This window comes from Bos mutus, chromosome 10 (genome assembly GCF_027580195.1).
Source record: "Bos mutus isolate GX-2022 chromosome 10, NWIPB_WYAK_1.1, whole genome shotgun sequence".
NCBI lineage: Eukaryota > Metazoa > Chordata > Mammalia > Artiodactyla > Bovidae > Bos > Bos mutus.
The window spans coordinates 42962392-42970386 of record NC_091626.1 but is presented as its reverse complement, the minus strand read 5'-3'; the positions used below and the strand labels follow the sequence as shown (position 1 = coordinate 42970386).

At 40.4% G+C, this 7995-nt stretch overlaps 1 pseudogene; it reads left to right on the top strand.

Moving 5' to 3' along the window:
- The first annotated feature begins 290 nt into the window (after positions 1–290).
- The window catches only part of LOC138989568 (glycerol-3-phosphate acyltransferase 3 pseudogene), a 49803-nt pseudogene continuing 42098 nt past the window's right edge, over positions 291–7995 (top strand).

Below are 7995 nucleotides of genomic sequence, written 5' to 3'. Positions count from 1 at the left end.
ATGCTTTTGAGAAGCTCCTAGGTGATTCTAGTTCAGAGCTACTTATCAAGTCCAGTCACTCTATTTCATAGATGAAGAGACTAAAACCCAGAGATTTGAAGTAAGCTAGCTATTCAAAGTCTTACAGCTAGTTAATGCCAGAACTTACTATTGTGCTTTCTATTATATCACACATATTTCAGCTAATGTTACTATAGCCTCAAATCCATTGACACAGCTCTATAAATAATTTCAAAATATTTTTTCTTAGATCTTGTATAAGAGGGAAACTTAGCTCTGAATGGAACAGTATGCCTAATCAACAGCAGCAGTTAGGAGGTAAGATCATAAATGCCTCAAAAAATCATTTAGATAAAAGGTTAGGGGTACATTGGTGCAGTCTCTCAGGATTTAGAATTAAAAGGAAACTGAAAGATCATTCACTTGGTTTAAAAAATAAAATAGAGAATTCTCTGACAGTCCAGTCATTAGGACTTGGCACTTCCACTTCTGGGACCTGGGTTCAATCCCTAATCTAGGAACAAAGATCGCACCAGCTGCAGGCATGGCTGGAAAAAAAAAGACTAATAGTATTTATCACAGTCTCTTTTGCTCTGACTTTTGAAAAAAATATACTTAGAATAGATCTTTTTTAGAAAACAAAATCATAGCCTTGTGTATTGAGTGGAGAAGGAAATGGCAATGCACTCTAGCATTCTTACCTGAAAACTCCCATGGACAGAGGAACCTGGTGGGCTACAGTTCAGGGGGTCACAAAGAGTTGGACATGACTGAGCATGCGTGCACATGTATTGAGAATACATTTAAATTTTTCTTTATTATTATAATAATTTGGATATAGGTACATTTTGTTCCCCACTTGCTGCTAAAAATTTAAGATACTTTTCATGAGGTAAGTCAGAAAAAGAAAGACAAATTCCATATGATCTTACTTTTATGTGGAATCTGAAAAAACAAAAAAACCCAACTAACTCTTAGATTATAGAGGACAGATTGTGGTTTCTGGAGGTAGGAGTGGGGGATGGGCAGAAGAGGTGAAGAGGGTCAAAGGTATAAAATTCCAGTTACAAAATAAGTAAATGCTGGGGATGTAATGTATAGCATGGTGACTATAGTTAATAATGCTGTATGGTATATTTGAAAGTAACTAAGAAAGTCTTTAAAGTTCTCAACACAAGAAAAAAATGTGTGGTGATATGTATTAACTAGACTTACTGCCATGATCATTTTGCAATCTATACCTACATTGAATCATTATTTGTATACCTGAAACTAAGATAATTTTATGTCAGTTATATTTTAATTTTAAAAGTTTAAGATATCTTCCAACTCAATTTTAAGTATGAGCAGAAACTTGTATCTAACCTAACTAAATACATATTGAGTAGAAAGTTATGTCACAGTTTGGATTTCACACACATTCTCACTTATATGTTTTGAAATACTCTAGAGATTGCTTTGCATAAAATTATTTCAGTTCAGTTAAGTTCAGTTGCTCAGTTGTGTCTGACTCTTTGCAACCCCATGAACTGCAGCATGCCAGGCCTCCCTGTCCATCACCAACTCCCGGGGTCCATCCAAACCCATGTCCATTGAGTTGGTGATGCCATCCAATCATCTCATCCTCTGTCATCCCCTTCTCCTCCTGCCCTCAATCTTTCCCAGCATCAGGGTCTTTTCAAATGAGTCAGCTCTTCGCATCAGGTGGCCAAAGTATTGGAGTTTCAGCTTCAACATCAGTCCTTCCAAGGAACACCCAGGACTGATTTCCTTTAGGATAGACTGGTTGGATCTCCTTGTAGTCCAAGGGACTCTCAAGAGTCTTCTCCAACACCACAGTTCAAAAGTATCAATTCTTTGGTACTCAGCTTTCTTTATAGTCCAACTCTCACATCCATACATGACCACTGGAAAAACCATACCCTTGATTAGACAGACTTTTGTTGACAAAGTGATGTCTCTGCTATTTAATATGCTGTTTAGGTTGGTCATAACTTTCCTTCCAAGGAGCAAGCATCTTTTAATTTCATGGCTGCAGTCACCATCTGCAGTGATTTTGGAGCCCAGAAAAATAAAGTCAGCCACTGTTTCCACTGTTCCCCCACCTATTTGCCATGAAATGACGGGACCAGATGCCATGATCTTAGTTTTCTGAACGTTGAGCTTTAAGCCAACTTTTTCACTCTCCTCTTTCACTTTTATCAAGAGGCTCTTTAGTTCTTCTTCACTTTCTGCCATAAGGGTGGTGTCATCTGCATATCTGAGGTTATTGGTATTTCTCCCCACAATCTTGATTCCCGCTTGTGCTTCTTCCAGCCCAGCGTTTCTCATGATGTACTCTGCATATAAGTTAAATAAGCAGGGTGACAATATACAGCCTTGATGTACTCCTTTTCCTATTTGGAACCAGTCTGTTGTTCCATGTCCACTTCTAACTGTTGCTTCCTCACCTGCATACAGGTTTCTCAAGAGGCAGGTTAGGTGGTCTGGTATTCCCATCTCTTTCAGAATTTTCCACAGTTTATTGTGATCCACATATGTCAGCAAATTTGGAAAACTAAGCAGTGGCCACAGGACTGGAAAAGGTCAGTTTTTATTCCAATCCCAAAGAAAGGCAATGCCAAAAATGCTCAAACTACCACACAATTGCACTCATCTCACACGCTAGCAAAGTAATGCTCAAAATTCTCCAAGCCAGGCTTCAGCAATACGTGAACCGTGAACTCCCAGATATTCAAGCTGGAATTAGAAAAGGCAGAGGAACCAGAGATCAAATTGCCAGCATCTGCTGGATCATCAAAAAAGCAAGAGAGTTCCAGAAAAACATCTATTTCTGCTTTATTGACTATGCCAAAGCCTTTGACTGTGTGGATCATAATAAACTGTGGAAAATTCTGAAAGAGATGGGAATACCAGACCACCTGATTCTAAGACTAAAAATAAATGCAGATCCCAGTGGAATTTCAAGGATGTTTGTTCCAACAGCTGCAAATGATAAGGTGAGCAAGCTATTTTTGTGCTCTTTTTCTCTGTCCTTTCTAAAACTGCAAATTGTCCAGCTTGGTTAGCCCATGGGTAGGCTGAAAAGGGACAGTGTGGTTGGAGGTGTGTGAGAGAGAGAGATGGAAGAAGAAGAGACAAGGTTAGGGAAGGGAGTTCCACTGAACCATTAAGGGTGGCCAGTCACCTTACTAGCACTTCCTGGTTCTTATTCCATAAGTGGCCCTTTGTTTTCTTTGGTCCTATGCTGCCATCTCTATATTTTTTAGCGAGACAATGTTATACCACTAATGTTAGAGTAATCATTCACAGTACCATGTACGTGTGTGCTCAGTTGCTTCAGTTGGGTCCAACTCTTTGCGACCTTATGACTGTAGAACACCAGGCTCCTCTGTCCATGGGATTCTCCAGGCAAGAATACTGGAGTGGGTTGCCATGCCCTCCTCTAGGGGATCGTCCCAACCCAGGGATTGAATTCATGCCTCCTACATTGCAGGTGGATTCATCATCCACTGAGCCACCTGGAAGCCCTCATAGTACCACAAAAGCACTAGACATAAAAGCACTAAAGTGACAGAGTGACAAATTTCCAGAAGCTCACAACCTTAAGAAAAACCAAACCCAAACCAGTTGAGATCACTTCTAGACCTTGATAGAATTTTGCCCAGGCCCTCTTAATGCCACAGGCCATCTTCTACTTTGTACCCTGAGTTCTACAGAGCCATGATAAGTACATTGTGGCCAGTACATGTAGGCATGCATTCATAGCCCTTAATCTGGTACCTTGTGCATATTAGGCACTCATCAAGGAGTACCAGAAAATTGCATCTCTAAGATAAGTCACCCTTGATAAAGGATACAGCATAAAATATTCATGCAAGGCTTGAATGTACCAGTTTCATTAAGGAACTATTCTCACATTACTTATCAATTAGGCAGATGCTTCAGGAATGTCATGTCATGGGACTTTGACAGGAGATATACATAATGCTTTAGAAAGCTCTTAAGAGAAGCTCCCTATCTCTCTAGGAAAGCTAAAAATAGGAAAGATGAAGTGAAGTGAAAGTCTCTCAGTTGTGTCTGACTCTTTGCAGCTCCATGGACTATACAGTCCATGGAATTCTCTAGGACAGAATACTGGAGTGGTTAGCCTTTACCTTCTCCAGGGGATCTTCCCAACCCAAGGATCGGACCCAGGTCTCCCACACTGGGGGCAGATTCTTTACCAGCTGAGGCACAAGGAAAGCTAAAAACAGGAAAGATGAAGGTCAAGTGAAAACCAACATGGAGGCTCTGAAATGTCTGTTACAACAATTCCCCAAATTGACAACCTCTCAGGGGCAAAAACATCCGACTCCAAATATCGCCTCTGTGAGAATTTTTCCTCCATGGTTCTCAAAGTTTGTTTCTGAACTAATAACCTAGAGTCCATGTTGCTTGGGAACCGGCTAGAAATGTAAAATTTCTGACCCTTCTGGGACCTGCTGAATCAGAGACTCTGGGGTGGAGCCTAGCAATCTGTTTTTTAACAAGCTGTCCAGGGTATTCTGCTACAGGCTAAACTCTGAGAGCTGCAAGAAAGGCAATGCCAAAGAACACTGAAACTACCGCACAATTGCACTCATCTCACTCACTAGCAAAGTAATGCTCAAAATTCTCCAAGCCAGGCTTCAGCAATACGTGAACCGCAAACTTCCAGATGTTCAAGCTGGTTTTAGAAAAGGTAGAGGAACCAGAGATCAAGTTGCCAATATCGGTGGATCATCAAAAAAGCAAGAGAGTTCCAGAAAAACATCTATTTCTGCTTTATTGACAATGCCAAAGCCTTTGACTGTGTGGATCACAATCAACTGTGGAAAATTCTGAAAGAGATGGGAATACCAGAGCACCTGACCTGCCTCTTGAGAAACCTGTATGCAGGTGAGGAAGCAACAGTTAGAACTGGACATGGAACAACAGACTGGTTCCAAATAGGAAAAGGAGTACATCAAGGCTGTATATTGTCATATTTAACTTATATGCAGAGTACATCATGAGAAACACTGGACTGGATGGAGCACAAGCTGGAATCAAGATTGTGGGAGAAATATCAATAACCTCAGATATGCAGATGACACCACCCTTATGGCAGAAAGTGAAGAAGAACTAAAGAGCTTCTAGATGAAAGTGAAAGTGGAGAGTGAAAAAGTTGGCTTAAAGCTCAACATTCAGAAAACTAAGATCATGGCATCTGGTCCTGTCACTTCATGACAAATAGATGGGGAAACAGCGAAAACAGCAACAGACTTAATTTTGTGGGGCTCCAAAATCACTGCGGATGGTGACTGCAGCCACGAAATTAAAAGATGCTTGCTCCTTGGCAGGAAAGCTATGACCAACCTAGACAGCATATTCAAAAGCAGAGACATTACTTTGCCAACAAAGGTCCATCTAGTCAAGGCTATGGTTTTTCCAATGGTCATGTATGGATGTGAGAGTTGGACTATAAAGAAAGCTGAGCGCCCAAGAATTGATGCTTTTGAACTGTGGTGTTGGAGAAGACTCTTGAGAGTCCCTCAGACTACAAGGAGATCCAACCAGTCTATCCTAAAGGAAATCAGTCCTGGGTGTTCCTTGGAAGGACTAATGTTGAAGCTGAAACTCAATACTTTGGCCACCTAATGCGAAGAGCTGACTCATTTGAAAAGATCCTGATGCTGGGAAAGATTGAGGTGGGAGAAAAAGGGGACAACAGAGGATGAGATGGTTGGATGGCATCATTGACTCAATGGACCTGAGTTTGGGTAGACTCCGGGAGTTGGTGATGGACAGGGAGGCCTGGCGTGCTGCAGTCCACGGGGTCGCACAGAGTCGGACATGACTGAGTGACTGAACTGAACTGAAACTCTGAGAACCACTGCTCCACCCAGACCCTCCCAGGTTGCTGTATACCAATGGTTCAAATCACCTGGGAAATCTCATTTGGGCACTTGGACAGTGAAGAGTTTGAATATTTGTGAGGAGAGAGGGGAAAAGAGGCTTACAATCCCTTTCTTGTATTATTAAGATTAAAATGCCCCAAGGTCTCTCTGCAAAAATATCACTTAAATTATCAGTTATAATCTTTTATAGGGATTTGCTAACTCAGCTGAGAGCTGGAATAGAGCTTGTTTGGACACTGTAACTTGATCTGGATGCGCTGGGCTGAGTCAGCCTGAGTTGACGTTTACCTTCTGTGATGGCCATAAAGGAGGGTTTAGTAAGATAATCTATAGTGTGTGAACTATTTTAAGAAGTACGTTTAATTTATATAACAAAAAATATCAGAGCTGCAAGAGGCCTTAAGGACTGATTGTTTTTCTGATCGCCTCCTTTTACTGATGTCTCATTGTGATAGAGTCAGGACCACAAATCAAGTTGTTACTTCTCCTGAAGAGAGCTTGTTCTAGGGATCCTAATACACTGCGGTGCCAGGAATACCTTACAGTATTCAACATTTCTCATACAGGGAATGGATGGTAGGACTAGACTGAATAGACCAAACCAAGATGCCAGCTTGCTCTCATGAATTTCAGTCTTATGGTTTACAGCCATCTCAATATTCATTCAAGTTCTAGTTGACCTAATTAAACTCACTCATCATTTGATCAAAAGATTCCAGAAAAATTATTATTTATAAATAATATATCATATATATAAACTCTAATACTATATATAAACTCTAAAAAACTATATATATATACTATATAGACTCTTGAGAGTCCCTTGAACAGAAAGGAGATCAAACCAGTCAGTCATAAAGGAAATCAACCCTGAATATTCATTGGAAGGACTGATGCTGAAGCTGAAGCTCCAATAATTTGGCCACCTGATGTGAAGAGTTGACTCATTGGAAAAGACCCTGTTGCTGGGAAAGACTGAGGGCAGGAGGAGAAGGGGGCAACAGAGGATGAGATGGTTGGATGGCATCACCAACTCAAAGAACATGAGCTTGAGCAAACTCTGGGAGATAGGGAAGGACAGAAGCCTGGCATGCTGCAGTTCATGGGGTCGCAGAGTTGGACACAACTTAGTGATCGAACAAGAACAATAAACTATATATACAAACTCTAAAAAAAGTTATTATATTAATTTGAATTATTTTGGTTTCAAGAAATAGAATCTACCTGAGCCAGCTTAAGGAAGAAGGGAGCATTGCTTACAGTGGGATCAAAGAAAGAACTGGGCAAGCAGGCCTCCAAAGAATAGAAATCAGGGTCTGGAGCACTGTAAACAGCCCAGAAAGTCCTCTTTCTGGGTTTCTTTTTTGTCTATTTCTCTCTGCTAGTCAATCTCATTCTTTTTTCATGGATAGAATGGTATTTTTCTGTTTCACAGGGTACATGGGAGAAAAAAAAAGCTATATATCATGAGTTCTATGTGTTATGTGTAGAACTGCCCACTTACATACTTGGTATTTTTTTAAGTAAAAAAATCAAGACAAAACAGCTTTAATGAGACATAATTTTAAAATTCACATATTATTGAAGCTGAGCAGGACCCTACTGGGCCCTCCCAGGTACAGTAAGTCCCCTACACATGAAACTTCAAGTTGCAAGCTTTCAAAGATGTGAACGTGCATTCCATCAGCATCAGGTATGAGTGAAATTGCAGTCTATCTTCCATCTTCTGTTGCTGACAATCCTTCAACTCTACTATCTCCTGACTCCTCTCCCTCAGTCAGTAACTCTTCTTTCCTGTTCACTAGATGCTGGCTCCTGTATACCAGCTGTTGTACTGTACTACTGTACTTTTCAAGGTGGTGTACTGTGAGGTTAAAAATGTTTTCTTTATTTTTTGTATTTATTTGTTTTTTGTGTATCATATGTGTGAAAATATTATAAACCTATTACAATACAGTACTATATAGCCAATTGTGTTAGTTGAGTACCTAGACTAACTTTGAAGGATTTACAAACAAATTGAACCTATGAATTCACTCTCGAATGGAACTTATTTGTATGTAGGGGACTTACT